This window comes from Salvia hispanica, chromosome 1 (assembly GCF_029641045.1).
Source record: "Salvia hispanica isolate PSC_SH4W2 chromosome 1, Shi_PSC_v1, whole genome shotgun sequence".
NCBI lineage: Eukaryota > Viridiplantae > Streptophyta > Magnoliopsida > Lamiales > Lamiaceae > Salvia > Salvia hispanica.
Genome location: NC_142692.1, coordinates 30237158 through 30260047, shown reverse-complemented (window position 1 = coordinate 30260047; position 22890 = coordinate 30237158). Strand labels below are relative to the sequence as shown.

The 22890-nt window shown below is 35.7% G+C and overlaps 2 long non-coding RNA genes across 2 annotated transcripts; both read right to left on the bottom strand.

Moving 5' to 3' along the window:
* Positions 1-16164: 16164 nt before the first annotated feature.
* On the bottom strand, positions 16165-16860 carry LOC125220093 (uncharacterized). The gene is made up of 2 exons (XR_007176290.2): positions 16527-16860; positions 16165-16384 (listed from the first exon to the last, which is right to left on the bottom strand). It is a non-coding gene; the product is annotated as an uncharacterized LOC125220093 (long non-coding RNA).
* A 5045-nt stretch (positions 16861-21905) lies between these two features.
* On the bottom strand, positions 21906-22418 carry LOC148933589 (uncharacterized). Its single transcript, XR_016136651.1, has 2 exons — positions 22268-22418; positions 21906-22125 (listed from the first exon to the last, which is right to left on the bottom strand). It is a non-coding gene; the product is annotated as an uncharacterized LOC148933589 (long non-coding RNA).
* Between the last annotated feature and the right edge of the window lie 472 nt (positions 22419-22890).

Below are 22890 nucleotides of genomic sequence, written 5' to 3'. Positions count from 1 at the left end.
GGAGGGTTGCAGATTGACAATTTTTTTTATTGTTAATATAGAGTACTTCGATATTCAAGTTCATTAATTTTTGTACTAAATTTAGTTACAATGACATATATCCAAGTTCATTAATAATTTCATAGAAAGAATGGTCCTTTTTGAAGATCTATCGTGCAGAAGTCAACAAATCACCCTACACTTAGAAATAATTAGTAAATGGAATAATTCTGAAATAAATAAATTTTAACTCAATTTTAAAACAGAGTATATGCTTACCAAATCTTTTAGTTATGCAACGATAAAATACTTTTGTTGTGAAAATATAAAATTGAGTGATCTATGTACAAATAAATACTACCTTTATTTTTGGGGTTGCCTAAAACTCTCCACTATCATCTATCATCTCCCTTATTCCTCCTTATTCTACGTGATTTTCACTCTCACTATCAATTAGAATCGGCGTAGCATGATTACAATATACTATAACTTTATTTTAACAAATAAATTCCTATGAGCCTAAATTAAAAAATTGTCACAACAAAATTCTTTTTTTATGTGGAAATAAATTATAATCGGAGTATAGTATTGCTTTCTAAAATCCCCAAAATCCGACTATAACTAAACATATGAAATAGTGACAATAAATGACTATTATGGCATTTAGTGTTCTTGAAAGCTATTATGAGTGTGTGGTCCAATGGAGAACACACACACTGCACACATTATTACACATACGCACTGCACACATTCTCACACATACTACACATACACATTCACACACACTGCACACACACACACTGCGAATATTCAAAATTTTAAATTCAATTCCATATCAATTATTTCATTTTGCCAAACAGAGGATTTGGAATTGAATTCTAATTCAATTCTAATTCCATAAAATTCTAATTCAATTCTTTCCTATTCAATTCCATAGAATTCCAATTCCAATTCTGTGTACCAAACGTATCCTAATAGAAATTCCAAAAGGAATGTAAATCACTTATGATGGGACGGAGAAAGTACTATTTTTTTCAATTTCAATAGTTTGCAATATTTAGTACTATTTTTTTTCAATTTCAATAGTTTACTTGATTATTAATTAAGCTTTGATAAGTGTGCCGGCGCCCTATTGGTGTTGAATAAGTGACCAAATTAAAATGATAGATATATTATTGATGTATATGTCTCTAACAAACTTGATGTCTAAGTTCTAATGGATAAATATAGTTTTAAATTTTTATAATAAGAAATATTTATTTGAACCTCTTTATTTACATATACATGTATCATTTTTTCTTCCTGTGACCTACCGAATTTAATTCAATCGGAAGTATTTTCAAAAGAAAACACTAATCACATTGAGTTGGAGGTTGCACATAAATTGACAATTTTTTTTATTGTTAATATAGAGTACTTTGATATTCAAGTTCATTAATTTTTTTACTTAATTTAGTTACAACGACATATACCCAAGTTCATTAATAATTTTCATAGAAAGAACGGTCATTTTTGAAGATCTATCGTACAAAAAGTCATCAATTCACCCCACACTTATATAAAATAAATAAATGGAATAATTTTGATATGAGTCAAAAGATTGCACCATATCACGAGGAAGTTATGTGTGAATTATCTCTTACCAATTATTGGATATTTACAATCAATTTAATTATGTTAATTAGGTTTACCATGTATAGTAAGCCCTAGTCCTATATAATGATACTCTCTTTGTACAATGTAAATCATCATAAAGTAATAAAGTAATACACAAAACCCTTTTATCGATCCATTTATCATGGCCTCAGAGGAACGATCTTGGCTCAGAACAAAATCATCATAGCCACAATATACCAATTCTCGACCCTTACAGCCAAATCAACCACATAAATCAAACCATATATCAGAAACGATGTCAGCCAATGAGAAAGACACAAAAACAGAGCAGAAAACAGAAACCAAATTGAAGAACCACAAGAATGTCATGGTGGCATTCCAGCTGAATGGGAAAAAAATACCCAATCTGGTCAAGATTGATGAAGGTCAAAATAGGGGGCCGAGAGGCCTACTCTTATATCAGGAAAGAGCCTTCTGAACCCGGAAGCAAGGGGTACGACAACTTGGTGGAGAGGCGAAATTTGCTGATATGGAAGATATCAAAGGTTGGTAGGAAAATTGATTTTATATCTCTTACTACGCCGAATATTGCCTATGTTGTGGGAATAGTAAGTCAGTTTATGCATGCACCACAAGAGGAACACTGGGACGCAGCTATAAGAATTGTTCGATATCTGAAAAGGGAAGCAGAACATGGGCTTCTATTCGAGAAACCTGGGCACTTGGAGATACATGGATTTATTGATGCAGATTGGGCTGAAAACCCGAATGACGAAAAGTCAACCGTAGGATATTGTTGGAGGTAATCTTGTAACATGGAGAAGCAAGAAACAGATTGCGGTAGCACTCTCGAGTGTAGAGGCAGAATTTTGTGGGATTAAAAGTGGACTGACTAAACTACTATGGCTAAGGAAACTTATGAGAGAATTGGACCTTTACTCATTTCAGACATGCAAGCTATTTTGCGATAACAAGGCGGTCATCAGTAATTCAGAGAACCCAGTTCAACATGTTCGAACCAAACATGTGGAAGAGGAAAGGCACTTCATAAAGGAGAATATTGAAGCAAAGATAGTGGAGATGCCTTATGTCAAGTCCGAAGACCAGGTGGCTGGCAGACATTCTGACAAAGGCGATGAACTCCAAGTTGTTTCAAGAAGTATTGTGCAAGTTGAGCATCGGAAACCCCGTCGCTTAACTTGAGGGGAAGTGTTGGAGAAGATTGCACCATATCAGGAGGAAGATATGTGTGAATTATCTCTTACCAATTATAGGAGATTTGCAAGCAATGTAATTGTGTTAATTAGGTTTACTATGTAGAGTAATCCCTAGTCCTATATAATGATATTTTCTGTGTACAATGTAAATCATCATAAAATAATACACACAACCCTTTTATCGATGACATACCATCAAGAAACCAAAAGTGACAAGATAAGGCAAGAGATCAACAAAAAAACCTCATAATTGGTCTTCGGATCTATGAATGGTTTTGCAACTCCGTGCGACCATCTTCTCACTTCAACCGAATTCTCACTTATTTGCCTAGTTGGTAGATAACAAAATTACTGACACCAACCTTTAGTCAATGACCTCAATCTCCATATATATAACTAGCTCATTCTCGACATCCAATCTAAGTTCCTTGTTTTGGAACATAACTTTGTTTTTGAGCTACAAAATGGAAATGGACTATAAGATCAGATAGAAGAAAGGAGCTACATAACTTCTTGACGAACTTCTGAAAATGTCTTCCCATCCAATGAGAGGAAGCAAGACACCATATCCATGAGCATAAATAATTTTGATCAAATTAATCATTTAATCCAATGCAGATTTTTTAAATAATGACCAGATGAGTGGTTGATCTTTAGTATAAACATAAACTCACTACATTAGAAGAATTTCAGCAACTGATAGATATCATGTACTTGAATGAACAATTTGTGGGTTCAAACAAGAAATTGATGGTTACTCAATCACAATGTTTCAGCATTTTTGCAAATAAATCCTGCTGTTGAAATATTTCAATATTGTTTCAACTTTAAAAATCATTTTCTTATTTTTTTTTGCACGAAGTTAGAGTTGAAATTAGCCAATATTTTTTTCTTGTTTAAACAATTATCTTTTGCTTTCCTGTTTACTTTGGTAATTTCCGAGTCCTCGCTGTTCGAGGCTCGGCTCTGTTTCGTTATTATCGTTGGATACTTCGTACTTTGCAATGGATATTGCTACTTTTGTTTCGTTTATCTTATCGTGGTGTTGTTGGTTTGATTTGCTGATTATTGTTGGTTGATTTGAGTTTGGAGTTGGATTGTGAGAAATTTGTGGTTGATCGGTTGAATCTACGTAAACTTGTGAGGATCGGAGATGGAGATGATGTTTGATTTTTATGGATGGCTTGGATCCGGAGTGGATTAAGCGTCTCGTGGATGGATCTTCTTGTTTTCGCTTGATTTTGTTGTTTAAATTCTGCATTCTTGTTTTGCCTCGTCTAGTAGTCGAGATCTACTTTAGTTTGACCTGTTCTTCGTTTCTATCGGTTTAATTTCGTTCACTTTGCTTCGATCTTCGTTTTGCTCTGTTTTTCACTGGTTGTTCTATGATAAAAGTTGGAGAAGATGATGTCGCTGTTAGTTAGTCCTTAGGTTAGTTATTTTGCAGCTTTTCAGTCGTACTCTGCCTTTTCGGAGAATGGTCCACACGTCTATTTTTTTCCCAAGTCTAGGATAATTCAGGAAGCTGTTCGCTCGGTCTAGTAATTGTCTTGCTTTATTCTAGTTTATGCATGCTTAAAAGGACTTAGATGCTAAGAATGTAATTAGCTTCTCTTAAATCCTTTATCTTAAACTGGGCAGACAACCAGTTTCCTACGCCAGATGTCAATCTTAGTTGTTTGCAACTTTTGTAGATTTCATCATCGTAGAGTACCAATAATACCATATGTAATGCACTTTCAACTTCCTTGTGCTTACAGCACTGTTAAGGACACAAGTCAAATTCTAAATATTTGACAATTTCGATAAAACACATATACTCTGATTTAGATGCTTGCCTAAGACCACGAGGTCTATATTAGATTCCAATCATGCGTTTCTTGCCCTTAATTACATATCCATTAGAATGTTCTAGTAGATGATTTCCTCAAGACTTCTATTTATAGAAGGCTGTCTTGACAATCATAATACATACATTCTAATTTATGTAAGTTCTAATAGACAATATGATCGAATAAATCCTGGCACAACGATAGCGAGAAGAGAATTCTCTTTGGGCATAACCCATTGTCATTGTCTAGCCATTTGAGATCCACATTTACACTTGCAAAGATGCTAGCTCCCACTGACTGACACAGCCTGTAGGTAGTATTGCAAGTCTTGTAAAATATGTTGTCTATCTTAGATTGTAATATGGAATCTATCATCTTTCAAAGATGGTTATCCAAATTAACCAATACTACATAGTAGTTAAAGGGATTATGTTCAAGTTAATCTAAGACTGAGTCTTACGACACTCTTAGACCCATGAACTTGTTGTGTTCCAGTGGAACGCTCCCACTACGACATGGTTCTTACAATCTTAGGTACTGAAGTTGATTTTATTAGTGAAAAAGTTTCTAATGGTATGACTTCTTGGTAATGTGGAAAATCTGATATCTCTCTCTTTATTTTGAGAGTCATCACGCTGTTAGGCTTGTAGTTCATCTCATGATCTTCATACAAGAATTATATCTTTGAAGATTACAGAACTTATAATCTTACATCATTTGGGACAAACCTTAAAACATGCCTCAGTACACAACTCCAATTTCTTGGACACTTTTCCAACACGTGTTGGAACAACATTACACCTTGAGATGTGCTAGACTAGAGATGCTCTAGTCCACAACTCGTGTTTTGTAGAAGGTACTGATGTTGGTAGTTTCTTTAATGTTTATCCCATCAATGATAAGATCTTAATGAGTACAACTCGTCACTTAATCAAAATTGTCTTAGAAAGACTTCGATTCCTTCTTAGATAACTATCCCATTCATTAGATGAATGCTTGGATTCGTTAATGGAGATTAAACTCCCACTACTGATCATAACCCTTTGCTCGTCTCCTTATGGTGTAAACCATTGAGACTTGCTAGTCTTTCTATGTTGCACTTCTATAAGTATTCTGAATCTCTTGAAAAATCAAATGATTCTAACTCATAGTGCATCAAATAGACTTTCTCAACTCTCAAGCTATTTAACGAAATGTTAAAATCTTGATAGTCTAGATCAGTTCGAACAATTGCTAAGTATTTTCTTGGCCTTAAGACTAAGAGCCATAAATACCTTATCATTCAATAATTAAGAAGTTGATGTGTTGTTGAATACTCAACCATGTCGCACTTATATTATTTTAATACTATGATGCCTTAAGCATCAACCATAAAACAATAACTTAGCAGAATAGCTCCCACTGCAACAAAAGCCTAACTGGATCAAGATCTCTTACTTAGAAGTTGCATTGTCATGTAAGTCATTGTCCTTCTTTAAAAGAGGTCAATCCAACTTACAAAGCATCTTCACTCGCTTAAAACAAACTTTGATGACAATTCAGGCTCTCCCATTTCCATATCTCGTCTTTTGTTCAAATGAACTGGGACTTAGGAAAAATGCACCCTTTATGAATTTGTCATCTATCATGTTACTTTCCTCTAACAGTAATATAACGACTATTATTCTGAAGATTTTTTACTTTTCAGTTAAACCTTCTTGTAGCCATTTCTTATTACTCTAGGCAATGACTTGTGTCAGAAACTATTTGAGTGATCAAAAGATCCTCAAAAACATTCTGTCACTCTAGGATATTCCAATCGAATCATCTTGACAGATTCTATTGATATCCATCTTTCATCGTCATTAACCAAGACTTGTCGAGCTACTTAAAGGAAAATAGCTTGACCTTATTCCTCAAAGAACTTGTCAAGTGCATGCATAATGCATTCTCGAACATTCTTCGTGGAATTATGTCGAGGAATTGGAGGACATGAATCATTGAGTATAAACTCCAAGCTTTCAGCGATGAGAATCATATCCATTTTCGTTTCCGGTCTACTTAATTTAGGCATTCGAGTTTACTTTCTTTAAGGATCGCAGACAAATATTGAATGACATAATGAAGATTTGGCAAATAAACTTATTATCACATACTCATGCTCAATACATAATCGCAAATAACCACAAAACAATTATGTATCTTGCAACTGTAAAATTAAAATTTTGTACCCTCAAGCAGAGGTCAATACGCATTAAAATTTTAGCATTTTTACTGGTCACAACACTGACGAATAGTCCAGAGACCGCAGCACGGCATGGCCGCCAAATGTTGCCTAAGCACGACCATCAGATTTAGCATTACAGAATCTTGTTTCTACAACACACTCCCATAACAATGCTCATGTGTTGATAACAAAACTAAGCTATCTCATAAATTCTGTTTGAACTTCTGAAACTTGTAATTTCTTAGGATTATTGTCCCCACAGCATGGGTGGCGATAATATTAGAAACTACTTTCTAGTTCATACTATTTATTTTTGAGAAGTTTGCCCTTATGAACTTGCTATTTCTTAGGATTATTGTCCCCACAGCATGGGTGGCGATAATATTAGAAACTAGCTTCACAAATTTGCAAACCAACCGATGGAGACCGTATACAACACACTTGTTGTAATCATCACTTAGATATTTTTATATGGTTTTTGCATAATTATCACATAAGCAGATAAAGCAGATAATCCACTTAAAATAGATAAACATCAAATAAACAGATAAATCCATTTAATGCATGACATTTAAACGCACATGATAATTATCGAAAATTATTTAATCTAGTCAAGGCAGAATCAATTAAATAATTAAGTTTTATCTTGGATAATAATTATCCAAATTCATTTAGGATTTATCAAGATAGAGTCAACTATCTAAATCCATTTAGGATTATTTTAGATTTTATTTCGATAAAATCAAATCCTACAATTCGTTGATCTAGGATTATCATTATTTAAATCGTACTATGATATTACTAGATAGAAACACTTCCATCATAATCCCTAAGATAAAAATAAAATCCAATCAATCAAGATTTATACAAATCTTAATTCTATTTAGAATAGACATCCAGAATATATCAAACATTACTTAGGATTTCTTAGATAAATAAATTTATCTAAATCCAATTAAATAAGGATTTCTTATATATCATTAACATCCTAGTCTATCTAGGACATAAATCCAAAAGATAAGGATAACTTGGATTAATACTTATTTTAATCCATCTAAGATTTGTCTCAATAGAATTAAATCTATTCAAATCCATAGGATAAAATAAATTAATATAAATGTTTATCCTAATTCATCTAGGATTTATCTTGGAGTAAATCCATACAAATCCATAGAATAAGATAATATTATATTATAATTATTCAAATCTATCCAAGATTTATCTAGGAACAAATCCATATAAATCTATAAGATAAAATATTATATTATCACTATCCAAATCCATCTAGAATTTATCTATGAATAAATTCATATAAACTCATAGGATAAGAATAAAATAATATTATTATTATTATCTAAATCCAACTAAGATTTGTCTAGGAATAAATCCATACAAATCCATAGAATATAGATAAAAATTAGATTCTCATTATCCAAATTTAGCTAGGATTCATCTAGGATTTAAATCCCTACAAATCCATAAAATAAGGATAAAATCTATAATTAATCCTTGATTTAATACAAAATCAAATCTAATATAATATATAAAATCCACAAGATATATTCAAATCTTGATTCTAAAATAAATCTTGAATTATTTCCAAAATTGAATCCAAGGATTTGGAAATCCTAATCAAATTTGGAAACAATCTTCACCGAACCATGCACGGTGACATAGCACGAGTCCGGGCTGCCGCCGTAGGGAGGCTCCCACTCGCATCGCCGGGGTGCCCGCTGGACGATGTCGCCGTTGCTGTCACTGCGTCGTCGCTGTTGCGACGTCGCTGCAGCCTCCTCGTTTCTCATCTCAGCGGCTGCTGCTCGACTCCGATGTCGCAGCTCCGGCGCTGCACTGCGTGATACCGACGCTGCTGTCGCTGCGTCGTCGTACCCGCCGCTGCCCGATCCCCGCTGCTGCTGCACCCTCCAGCGCTGCTGTCTCGGTGTTTTTCCGAGATCGGGAAACCGCCCACAAAGGGCTCCCACTCGAATTGCAACTGTTGCTGCTTCACCGCAGCCGCCGGCGCTGCTCTCGCGCGGATCGCCGCTGTGCAATTCTTGAATTGCCGACTCAGAATTTAAAATTCACGTAAGGCAAAACAAGATAGTCAACAAAATCAAGTAATGATATATGTTGGAGATATCACGTGTACATGATTACATGCTGCACAACTCAATTGATTGAAAAACATTTAACTTTTTCTCCGTACTTTGTGTTTTTCCAGTTTGACGAAAAACAAAAACACAAACCTAACAAAGAAATTCATACATTCAAGCAATTCACATAACATGATATTAATCCACATAATCAGAGCCAAAAATTGGCTCTGATACCAATTGCTGGGGTTTGGTGCCCCTTGCACAGCGGAAGACTTGTACTACAAAACAAATAAATCAGATAAGGATCTATTTGACTGATTATGCGATTAATCAATTCACATGTTAAACAGATAATTGCATGCTAGGACGCAAATAATTCATGCTTAGAAAATATAAATCCTAAACATGATTTCTACGGTTTAGGGTTACCGATTTGATTCTCCAAAGAATCGACGATTGCTCGCGCCTTCTCCACGTGATGATCTTCAATACTAGACCATGGATCTTCTGACTGGTTCCCGAACTGTATCTCGATATCAGGGTGGGCTGATCTTACCAAAATACTAGGACTTAAATAAAGAAGACAGAAGAAATCCTTTTGGGAAAAGGTGAAGAATTCGAAATCCTCCACAGTTGGAGAGTTCAAAATTTTCGAAAATTTTGAGAATAAAAATTGTGATCATTATGTCTCCTTTATTCTCCTATTTATATTAAGTTCCTTTTGGGCCCAAACAGGGATCTATGGAAGGTTTTGGATATGGGCTCTCCCAATTAGCTTTTTACTAATTAAATTGAACCCACAATTTAATACAAGCTTATATTGGAATATTACGAGCAGCCACTACAGAAGTAATATTGCACTCCCCATCCAAATCCGAAATTACAAGTAATCCGGGTTTCCATTATTTATATTATTTATGTCCCGCGCTTAAGATATAAATGTCTATTAATTAATTAATTTCTGCTATGGACTTAATTAATTAACATCTTATTAATTCCAAGAGTGGACTTAGCAAGAAACACTTATTTATTATTCATAGAGTAATAAAACTCCAACTGGCCAGTTTTCCGAATAATAAAACCTTGTTCAAGCTCCTCTTGAGGACATTATCAAACGAGACTCACCTCGTGCACGATTCAACATAATAGCAATCCTAGCACCGCTAGATATTAATCACCACTACCCAATATATCAGGATTATTGGGTTGCGAAAAACCCGCACCATTTGATAAGTCAAAGTAGTGCATAATCAATACCGTATGCTCAATGCTAACGTATGTAGATTAAGAAATAGTATTTTATCAAGACCTAGTCTATCAGTAGATAGCATAAAGACACGTCTTGCTGTTAGATCCATTCAGTGCTGTCACGACCGCACTTTGCTATGGATAGCAAAGTCGGGAAACCGTGACTAGGGGTGGGAAGTAAGAAGAGGGGAATAGAAAGGGGGTAACCAATGACTGAATATTCACTTAGAAATAAAGGGGAGACAGTTTCAAATTAATTTTTTTCACAAGAACTTGAATGAAAATCTTAGTATTCAATAATTATTTATCAGAGTATAGAAGAACAATAAGCAGCGGAATGAATACGGTAACATGTATGGAGACATGCACCACTGAGAGCCTCTACTTAAAATAAAAAAAAGAAATCATCAACTTTGCTCAGCATTCTCCACCGTCACTACTCAACCTGCACATTTAGAAATATATGCAGGGCTGAGTATAAAAATACTCAGTGAACACATTGCCGAAATATACATATATAAAATGAAAATATTGTCATGCCATCACAGTAACACTCGAGGGTTTTCACTTAAAAGGCCCGAGCTTACTAAATTCTTTGTGAGCTAAAGTTCGACTGATCAGTCTAAGTTCTTTTTATACGTTTGCCATATCTGAACACCAAGTGCCGTGGAGATGGTTCTCTCTCACGGTCACCTACCTTTTTCTCCAGCCGGGGAGGTGGCCACCTCCCACGGCCTCCATAACTTTATTTGTGACCCGTGGAAGGTGGCCACCTTTCACGGCCACTTGTGTACACTAATCCGAGTAGGGACACCACCCTCACTTGGACCCGAATTCGATTCTTACATTCCAACCAAACAGATAGGCATAAAACAAATCATTTATGGCAAGATAACATCATTTACATAAACAACAAACATAGATTCACATTTTCATATTTTCATCCACATTAGTATGTAGGATAGAAAAGTTCACCTTGTGCGTTTAAACTTGAATTTCCTTAATCCGACCATAACTTGTTCGCGAAGATAGCTTTCTTTTTGAAAATAAAAACATGTGCTTAATCAGACTCAAGGAAAAATATATACTTAGAATGCATGCATCCTACATGTATTATCGTTTTGTTCTTTGTTCTTTCTTAGGTCCATTCTAAAATTCTTTTACAACAATTAAATCATAGCTGCATTAAGTACTTACTTTCTCTCTCGGTTTATACAGGCGCGAGACGTCGCACGTCCCCAAAATCCTACACCCTCGGCCCCATTACACTCATGGCAATTACTTACATCATGTAATTTAATTAAGTACGCTATCCATTTCAAAACAATATTTTGGAGAAGAATCAACTCGCGAATTATATAATCGTGAAGGAGAAAAAAATTATCCGAGCTCACGTTGAAGTCAAAACTAGCCCACTTAATTAATTATTAAGATCATTTTAACAATTAAAACCAGCCCAACTACCTCATTCTCTTTGCCCATACTTAAATCAAGGATTTATTTGGCCTTGGTGATTTTTAATTATTCCAGTCCACCCAAAACAAAATGAGACGATAAAACTCAAAAACAGAATCAGAGGCATATGCTGCCCCTGTTCCCACGTCTCTCTATCTCTCTTCTCTAAATTTCTTTCGCCCCAAACAAGGCAATTCAGCACCGCTTCACTTGGCGGCGCCGACACCACCAGCAACCACCCTTGAAACTCTCGCCGGAGGTGAGCTCGCCGAAGTCAGCTCCTTCCCCTCCGCCTACTCTCTCTCGGTCTCTCCCTTTCACCCCAAAATTTGCTCCCAAGTTCAGACACCCAAATTGAGGACCTCCGCCGTCGATTCACGCTATTTCTCCGCCACCGTGCAGTATCGTCGCCGTTCGTTGCCGTCGCTAGGCGCCGCAGCCGCCGCTGCATCGCTGCTCGGCAGCAATCGGCCATCTCGGCTTCAAAGCTAAGTCTAAACTCTCGTTTCTATCCTTAAATTGCAGTTACTGAAATCGAGTCTTTTGAATTATTAGTTATCGGTTTAGTTTCGGGCAATTGTTGGATTTCTTGCTTGAATTACAGATTATGCAACTTATACAAAATTTCTATGTTAACATGTTGAAGGAGAAGAGATTTTGAAGCTGGATGGACTGTACCTTTCTTGAGGCCACGGAGGAGTTTTATTGAAGACTTGATATCCACTCCAACGTTGTTGACAAAAACTAAACTCTCACCTCTACTCCTCAGTTTTATTTGCGAATTTGTTGAAATAAATTAAGTTGCAACGTGTAACAAGAAGAGAAATGGGGACGCGTGGGTTGGGGGAAGAAAAGCCACGCCTGGGCTGAGTAGGAATTAATCTCATTGGTTACTTTGGTAAAATTGGATTGGCTTCACAATTGGAATCCAAAAAAAAATACAAGGAGTATAAAATCTCTTTTATTTAGTTTAGCCCACAATGGTGTTTTAGAAACCATTCTTTTATTTCCATTAGACTACTTTATATCTTGAATTTAAATTCCTTTCACAAAATTTGACAATCAAGACTTTAGTGTTATGCCGAAACTAAACATATATTATGATTCCTCTTGATCGATCTTAAGCGTTCAATACTTTTTTAATTGGAGAAAAGAAATGAAGATTAAATAAAAATTTTCGGCTACCCATTCGACGTCCTTTCAAGTTCAACTGAAAAGTAGGAAAAACTCGGGATGTTACATTCCACCCACCTAAAAAAAAATTTCGTCCCGAAATTTGATGTGCTCCTTATATGAGTAACTCGGGTAGCACAAAGGGATAATGTTATTGACCTCGTTTCTTTGATGATTTTAGGAGTTCCAATAAATCTTTGTCTTGACGTACCTTCAATCAAATACTATATCTTCTATTTTATATTTTGATTCGAATCGGCGTGCGTCAGATTAAGATTTGTGTCGGTCTTGCACTTCTTTGATCCTCGCACGTATTTGCTTTCCAATATCAATCATTTCATATATCGGGTTGAGTAAAAATTTCTTTTGCCGACTTCACTGTCGTACCTCATTGGTAGCTTACATCAAGGATTTTCAATAAATTCAAGGACTTTTATACCGTAGGGCTCATCTTGTCTACTCCAGGCGAAAAGAAAAGAATAGTTTCAATGGTCACAACTACATTCTTAGACTTCAGGAATGTTATTCTAGGGAAAACTTGCCAAATAAAATAAGTTGTAAAATTGCGCCAAATATAGTTTCATGGATTAGTCAAATGTAAAGTTCTGGGTATCATTGGATGGCAACTTTAATATGGTAGGGTCTGATACGATCTGTCTCAAGGGGATTTGAAAACAAGCAACCTACCCTGACTTGCAATGACTTTCGGTTGACAATATCGTGATACGAGAGCACATTAATAAATTCTCAAGGTTTATGGATAATCTAAGGAAATGAGCTCAAAGCCAAGGCCACCATAACAACTAGTTAAAGAAGAAAACAAATTGCTATAGGAATTGCAGAAAATCCAAAGATGGGGAGAACAAATACAGTGTAACTGAGAAAAAGAGACTGTCCGTGTATAAGAACCGACTCATCAACAACCATGTTGGAAACACAATTGGTTAATGGATGGTATATGAAGAGAGGAAAATTGCCTAAATGACATAAGATTCTAAAAATTTTGTAATTCAAGTACTCTTCGAGATGAGAATTGGTGATAGGAGTATCAAGGAGTTGATAATTTGCTTTCACTCTTGACTAATGAGTTAAGGGGACTGTAGTCAATCAAGGGTGTCTAAAATAGGAGGATAAGTTATTTTATATAAACTGAAGATGTGTCACAAGCTGAAATTAGAAAAAAGTGGTGACTGCTTATAGACATGAGGTATGATAAATGCACCAAGTCAAGATGATACCCGAAAAAAATATTCAGGCTAAGGTGCGAATAGTTGATAAAAATTCTTTAAGGAGAGAGCACATAATGTCGTCACCTTGAAGGAAAATTATGTGTGCCAAAAAAAAAAAATAATAATAATCAAAGAGCTTAGGAACAAAAGAGACACATGAAAACTCTTACACCACCCACCTTGAAAGCACTGAGATGTATCAATGATATCAAAGAGAAATATGGTGGGATGGTACGAAAAGGAGTATCCTCACATTTGTGGAAAAGGTATAACAAAGGACTTTGTGATATGTTTGCCCGAATTCGAATGAGGAATTATTGTTATTCGGGTAATCATGACCATTACATCAAATTGAGAACCGAGGACACCTCGAGTCTTTGAAAAGCTTTCAGAAGGAACTAGGCACTAAACTAAATTTTAGCACGACATTTCACTCAGAAACAAACGAGCAATCAGAAAGAATGCTTCAAACCCTAGGCTATGCTAAGAGAAATTGGGTATGATGGAGGAAACAATTGGGATTCTATCTTGCTCTTGAAAAGAAATCACATACAACAATAGTCAGGCGACCATTAATATAACATTTTATGAGACACTACATGGGAAGAAGTGCAGATCATCACTTTGCTGGGTTGAAGGTAAGTACTGTTGCTCAGGATCGTTCTCATCATCTACAATGGTTGTTCACTTTCTTTTGTCTCTTTGAAGCATGACACATAAATTTTTGAGAATTGAGTTTACTTCACAACTATGTCTAACAACTATAGTTGAAAATCATGGCTCCATAGTGCTCTCGGCACGTCATAATGATCATTCTTGAAACACTTTATTTTTCTCTTTATTAGACAAGACTAATTTCTTTAACTAGATTTGAATCATATTCTTCGACCATGTACCGATACATTGTATAATTGAATCGAAGGTACTATCTTTTGTTATAATTGGATTGTAACCTAGGATAGTGACACCTAGATTGTTCACTTTTGTGTGGCACCCAAATTCCTCATCATCGCTCGGGAAAGCGAGAAATATTAGTAATTATCCTTCTATGTTGAAGTTCACGTTGTTTTCTAAAAGGAAAGCATAACTTAAAAGAATCTAAGTTCTTGAAAACTTTAATTTTTCCTTTTCTTATAACATGATTCTTGGCCTGACTCAAAAAGATTCATTCTTTTTTTTTTTTTTTTTTCAAGACTAACTTTCTCTTTCTGATTACGTACTTTTTATCTTCGTCGCTCGGAAAAGCGAGAAATGTTATAATTGTTCTTCTATGTTCAAATCTATACTATGTTCTTAGCAGGAACACATAACTTAAGATTCTAAGTTCTCGGAGATTTCAAATCTTTTTTCCCTTACATGCAATGTGATTCATGAATTTACTCGAAAAGATATATTCTTTCAAAAATCCTTTATTTTCTTAATCAAGAAAATATCCCCCCCTTTTTTTATAATAACTTGCAAAGATACGTATACTTTCCATTTACACCATTCACTAAATCTACTTGAAAAAAAATGTAACTTCTTCCCTTCATCATTTAAAGTCTTTACTCGATAAAGAAACATAATCTCCTTTCTAAAAATTTCCAAACTCTTTCTTGAAAGTAACAAATTACTCTTTTCTTTATAACTCACACTTTCAACTCTTTCTTCCGAGGCTCTACTCGATAAAACTTATCTTTCTCTAAATTCTCCATTTTTTTTATTCATTCGCTTAAAACAACTGCCTCATAAAACTCATTATCTCTTCACTAAAATCTCATATTTTCATATCGGACCCGTTCATTTGACCGTCGGTCCGTCTCTTTCCAAACTTTTTGAACATCTCTACTTCACTTTTTTGAAAAAAGAAAAAAATTTACCTTTTTCCCTCGTTGAGCAGGATTGGTGGGAATGCTGAGAGTTCGTTTACTAATTAGATAGTCTAGTTGAACAAGTCTAGACTAGTAACTGAAAAGAGACTCTTTGGTTCAGAGCATCAAAGAAACTGCTCTGATACCACTCTGTCACGACCGCACTTTGCTATGGATAGCAAAGCCGGGAAACCGTGACTAGGGGTGGGAAGTAAGAAGAGGGGAATAGAAAGGGGGTAACCAATGACTGAATATTCACTTAGAAATAAAGGGGAGACAGTTTCAAATTAATTTTTTTCACAAGAACTTGAATGAAAATCTTAGTATTCAATAATTATTTATCAGAGTATAGAAGAACAATAAGCAGCGGAATGAATACGGTAACATGTATGGAGACATGCACCACTGAGAGCCTCTACTTAAAATAAAAAAAAGAAATCATCAACTTTGCTCAGCATTCTCCACCGTCACTGCTCAACCTGCACATTTAGAAATATATGCAGGGCTGAGTATAAAAATACTCAGTGAACACATTGCCGAAATATACATATATAAAATGAAAATATTGTCATGCCATCACAGTAACACTCGAGGGTTTTCACTTAAAAGGCCCGAGCTTACTAAATTCTTTGTGAGCTAAAGTTCGACTGATCAGTCTAAGTTCTTTTTATACGTTTGCCATATCTGAACACCAAGTGCCGTGGAGATGGTGCTCTCTCACGGTCACCTACCTTTTTCTCCAGCCGGGGAGGTGGCCACCTCCCACGGCCTCCATAACTTTATTTGTGACCCGTGGAAGGTGGCCACCTTTCACGGCCACTTGTGTACACTAATCCGAGTAGGGACACCACCCTCACTTGGACCCGAATTCGATTCTTACATTCCAACCAAACAGATAGGCATAAAACAAATCATTTATGGCAAGATAACATCATTTACATAAACAACAAACATAGATTCACATTTTCATATTTTCATCCACATTAGTATGTAGGATAGAAAAGTTCACCTTGTGCGTTTAAACTTGAATTTCCTTAATCCGACCATAACTTGTTCGCGAAGATAGCTTTCTTTTTGAAAATAAAAACATGTGCTTAATCAGACTCAAGGAAAAATATATACTTAGAATGCATGCATCCTACATGTATTATCGTTTTGTTCTTTGTTCTTTCTTAGGTCCATTCTAAAATTCTTTTACAACAATTAAATCATAGCTGCATTAAGTACTTACTTTCTCTCTCGGTTTATGCAGGCGCGAGACGTCGCACGTCCCCAAAATCCTACACCCTCGGCCCCATTACACTCATGGCAATTACTTACATCATGTAATTTAATTAAGTACGCTATCCATTTCAAAACAATATTTTGGAGAAGAATCAACTCGCGAATTATATAATCGTGAAGGAGAAAAAAATTATCCGAGCTCACGTTGAAGTCAAAACTAGCCCACTTAATTAATTATTAAGATCATTTTAACAATTAAAACCAGCCCAACTACCTCATTCTCTTTGCCCATACTTAAATCAAGGATTTATTTGGCCTTGGTGATTTTTAATTATTCCAGTCCACCCAAAACAAAATGAGACGATCAAACTCAAAAACAGAATCAGAGCCATATGCTGCCCCTGTTCCCACGTCTCTCTATCTCTCTTCTCTAAATTTCTTTCGCCCCAAACAAGGCAATTCAGCACCGCTTCACTTGGCGGCGCCGACACCACCAGCCACCACCCTTGAAACTCTCGCCGGAGGTGAGCTCGCCGAAGTCAGCTCCTTCCCCTCCGCCTACTCTCTCTCGGTCTCTCCCTTTCACCCCAAAATTTGCTCCCAAGTTCAGACACCCAAATTGAGGACCTCCGCCGTCGATTCACGCTATTTCTCCGCCACCGTGCAGTATCGTCGCCGTTCATTGCCGTCGCTAGGCGCCGCAGCCGCCGCTGCATCGCTGCTCGGCAGCAATCGGCCATCTCGGCTTCAAAGCTAAGTCTAAACTCTCGTTTCTATCCTTAAATTGCAGTTACTGAAATCGAGTCATTTGAATTATTAGTTATCGGTTTAGTTTCGGGCAATTGTTGGATTTCTTGCTTGAATTACAGATTATGCAACTTATACAAAATTTCTATGTTAACATGTTGAAGGAGAAGAGATTTTGAAGCTGGATGGACTGTACCTTTCTTGAGGCCACGGAGGAGTTTTATTGAAGACTTGATATCCACTCCAACGTTGTTGACAAAAACTAAACTCTCACCTCTACTCCTCAGTTTTATTTGCGAATTTGTTGAAATAAATTAAGTTGCAACGTGTAACAAGAAGAGAAATGGGGACGCGTGGGTTGGGGGAAGAAAAGCCACGCCTGGGCTGAGTAGGAATTAATCTCATTGGTTACTTTGGTAAAATTGGATTGGCTTCACAATTGGAATCCAAAAAAAAATACAAGGAGTATAAAATCTCTTTTATTTAGTTTAGCCCACAATGGTGTTTTAGAAACCATTCTTTTATTTCTATTAGACTACTTTATATCTTGAATTTAAATTCCTTTCACAAAATTTGACAATCAAGACTTTAGTGTTATGCCGAAACTAAACATATATTATGATTCCTCTTGATCGATCTTAAGCGTTCAATACTTTTTTAATTGGAGAAAAGAAATGAAGATTAAATAAAAATTTTCGGCTACCCATTCGACGTCCTTTCAAGTTCAACTGAAAAGTAGGAAAAACTCGGGATGTTACATTCCACCCACCTAAAAAAAAAATTTCGTCCCGAAATTTGATGTGCTCCTTATATGAGTAACTCGGGTAGCACAAAGGGATAATGTTATTGACCTCGTTTCTTTGATGATTTTAGGAGTTCCAATAAATCTTTGTCTTGACGTACCTTCAATCAAATACTATATCTTCTATTTTATATTTTGATTCGAATCGGCGTGCGTCAGATTAAGATTTGTGTCGGTCTTGCACTTCTTTGATCCTCGCACGTATTTGCTTTCCAATATCAATCATTTCATATATCGGGTTGAGTAAAAATTTCTTTTGCCGACTTCACTGTCGTACCTCATTGGTAGCTTACATCAGGGATTTTCAATAAATTCAAGGACTTTTATACCGTAGGGCTCATCTTGTCTACTCCAGGCGAAAAGAAAAGAATAGTTTCAATGGTCACAACTACATTCTTAGACTTCAGGAATGTTATTCTAGGGAAAACTTGCCAAATAAAATAAGTTGTAAAATTGCGCCAAATATAGTTTCATGGATTAGTCAAATGTAAAGTTCTGGGTATCATTGGATGGCAACTTTAATATGGTAGGGTCTGATACGATCTGTCTCAAGGGGATTTGAAAACAAGCAACCTACCCTGACTTGCAATGACTTTCGGTTGACAATATCGTGATACGAGATCACATTAATAAATTCTCAAGGTTTATGGATAATCTAAGGAAATGAGCTCAAAGCCAAGGCCACCATAACAACTAGTTAAAGAAGAAAACAAATTGCTATAGGAATTGCAGAAAATCCAAAGATGGGGAGAACAAATACAGTGTAACTGAGAAAAAGAGACTGTCCGTGTATAAGAACCGACTCATCAACAACCATGTTGGAAACACAATTGGTTAATGGATGGTATAGGAAGAGAGGAAAATTGCCTAAATGACATAAGATTCTAAAAATTTTGTAATTCAAGTACTCTTCGAGATGAGAATTGGTGATAGGAGTATCAAGGAGTTGATAATTTGCTTTCACTCTTGACTAATGAGTTAAGGGGACTGTAGCCAATCAAGGGTGTCTAAAATAGGAGGATAAGTTATTTTATATAAACTGAAGATGTGTCACAAGCTGAAATTAGAAAAAAGTGGTGACTGCTTATAGACATGAGGTATGATAAATGCACCAAGTCAAGATGATACCCGAAAAAAATATTCAGGCTAAGGTGCGAATAGTTGATAAAAATTCTTTAAGGAGAGAGCACATAATGTCGTCACCTTGAAGGAAAATTATGTGTGCCAAAAAAAAAAAATAATAATAATCAAAGAGCTTAGGAACAAAAGAGACACATGAAAACTCTTACACCACCCACCTTGAAAGCACTGAGATGTATCAATGATATCAAAGAGAAATATGGTGGGATGGTACGAAAAGGAGTATCCTCACATTTGTGGAAAAGGTATAACAAAGGACTTTGTGATATGTTTGCCCGAATTCGAATGAGGAATTATTGTTATTCGGGTAATCATGACCATTACATCAAATTGAGAACCGAGGACACCTCGAGTCTTTGAAAAGCTTTCAGAAGGAACTAGGCACTAAACTAAATTTTAGCACGACATTTCACTCAGAAACAAACGAGCAATCAGAAAGAATGCTTCAAACCCTAGGCTATGCTAAGAGAAATTGGGTATGATGGAGGAAACAATTGGGATTCTATCTTGCTCTTGAAAAAAAATCACATACAACAATAGTCAGGCGACCATTAATATAACATTTTATGAGACACTACATGAGAAGAAGTGCAGATCATCACTTTGCTGGGTTGAAGGTAAGTACTGTTGCTCAGGATCGTTCTCATCATCTACAATGGTTGTTCACTTTCTTTTGTCTCTTTGAAGCATGACACATAAATTTTTGAGAATTGAGTTTACTTCACAACTATGTCTAACAACTATAGTTGAAAATCATGGCTCCATAGTGCTCTCGGCATGTCATAATGATCATTCTTGAAACACTTTATTTTTCTCTTTATTAGACAAGACTAATTTCTTCAACTAGATTTGAATCATATTCTTCGACCATGTACAGATACATTGTATAATTGAATCGAAGGTACTATCTTTTGTTATAATTGGATTGTAACCTAGGATAGTGACACCTAGATTGTTCACTTTTGTGTGGCACCCAAATTCCTCATCATCGCTCGGGAAAGCGAGAAATATTAGTAATTATCCTTCTATGTTGAAGTTCACGTTGTTTTCTAAAAGGAAAGCATAACTTAAAAGAATATAAGTTCTTGAAAACTTTAATTTTTCCTTTTCTTATAACATGATTCTTGGCCTGACTCAAAAAGATTCATTCTTTTTTTTTTTTTTTTTCAAGACTAACTTTCTCTTTCTGATTACGTACTTTTTATCTTCGTCGCTCGGAAAAGCGAGAAATGTTATAATTGTTCTTCTATGTTAAAATCTATACTATGTTCTTAGCAGGAACACATAACTTAAGATTCTAAGTTCTCGGAGATTTCAAATCTTTTTTCCCTTACATGCAATGTGATTCATGAATTTACTCGAAAAGATATATTCTTTCAAAAATCCTTTATTTTCTTAATCAAGAAAATATCCCCCCCTTTTTTTATAATAACTTGCAAAGATACGTATACTTTCCATTTACACCATTCACTAAATCTACTTGAAAAAAAATGTAACTTCTTCCCTTCATCATTTAAAGTCTTTACTCGATAAAGAAACATAATCTCCTTTCTAAAAATTTCCAAACTCTTTCTTGAAAGTAACAAATTACTCTTTTCTTTATAACTCACACTTTCAACTCTTTCTTCCGAGGCTCTACTCGATAAAACTTATCTTTCTCTAAATTCTCCATTTTTTTTATTCATTCGCTTAAAACAACTGCCTCATAAAACTCATTATCTCTTCACTAAAATCTCATATTTTCATATCGGACCCGTTCATTTGACCGTCGGTCCGTCTCTTTCCAAACTTTTTGAACATCTCTACTTCACTTTTTTGAAAAAAGAAAAAAATTTACCTTTTTCCCTCGTTGAGCAGGATTGGTGGGAATGCTGAGAGTTCGTTTACTAATTAGATAGTCTAGTTGAACAAGTCTAGACTAGTAACTGAAAAGAGACTCTTTGGTTCAGAGCATCAAAGAAACTGCTCTGATACCACTCTGTCACGACCGCACTTTGCTATGGATAGCAAAGCCGGGAAACCGTGACTAGGGGTGGGAAGTAAGAAGAGGGGAATAGAAAGGGGGTAACCAATGACTGAATATTCACTTAGAAATAAAGGGGAGACAGTTTCAAATTAATTTTTTTCACAAGAACTTGAATGAAAATCTTAGTATTCAATAATTATTTATCAGAGTATAGAAGAACAATAAGCAGCGGAATGAATACGGTAACATGTATGGAGACATGCACCACTGAGAGCCTCTACTTAAAATAAAAAAAAGAAATCATCAACTTTGCTCAGCATTCTCCACCGTCACTGCTCAACCTGCACATTTAGAAATATATGCAGGGCTGAGTATAAAAATACTCAGTGAACACATTGCCGAAATATACATATATAAAATGAAAATATTGTCATGCCATCACAGTAACACTCGGGGGTTTTCACTTAAAAGGCCCGAGCTTACTAAATTCTTTGTGAGCTAAAGTTCGACTGATCAGTCTAAGTTCTTTTTATACGTTTGCCATATCTGAACACCAAGTGCCGTGGAGATGGTGCTCTCTCACGGTCACCTACCTTTTTCTCCAGCCGGGGAGGTGGCCACCTCCCACGGCCTCCATAACTTTATTTGTGACCCGTGGAAGGTGGCCACCTTTCACGGCCACTTGTGTACACTAATCCGAGTAGGGACACCACCCTCACTTGTACCCGAATTCGATTCTTACATTCCAACCAAACAGATAGGCATAAAACAAATCATTTATGGCAAGATAACATCATTTACATAAACAACAAACATAGATTCACATTTTCATATTTTCATCCACATTAGTATGTAGGATAGAAAAGTTCACCGTGTGCGTTTAAACTTGAATTTCCTTAATCCGACCATAACTTGTTCGCGAAGATAGCTTTCTTTTTGAAAATAAAAACATGTGCTTAATCAGACTCAAGGAAAAATATATACTTAGAATGCATGCATCCTACATGTATTATCGTTTTGTTCTTTGTTCTTTCTTAGGTCCATTCTAAAATTCTTTTACAACAATTAAATCATAGCTGCATTAAGTACTTACTTTCTCTCTCGGT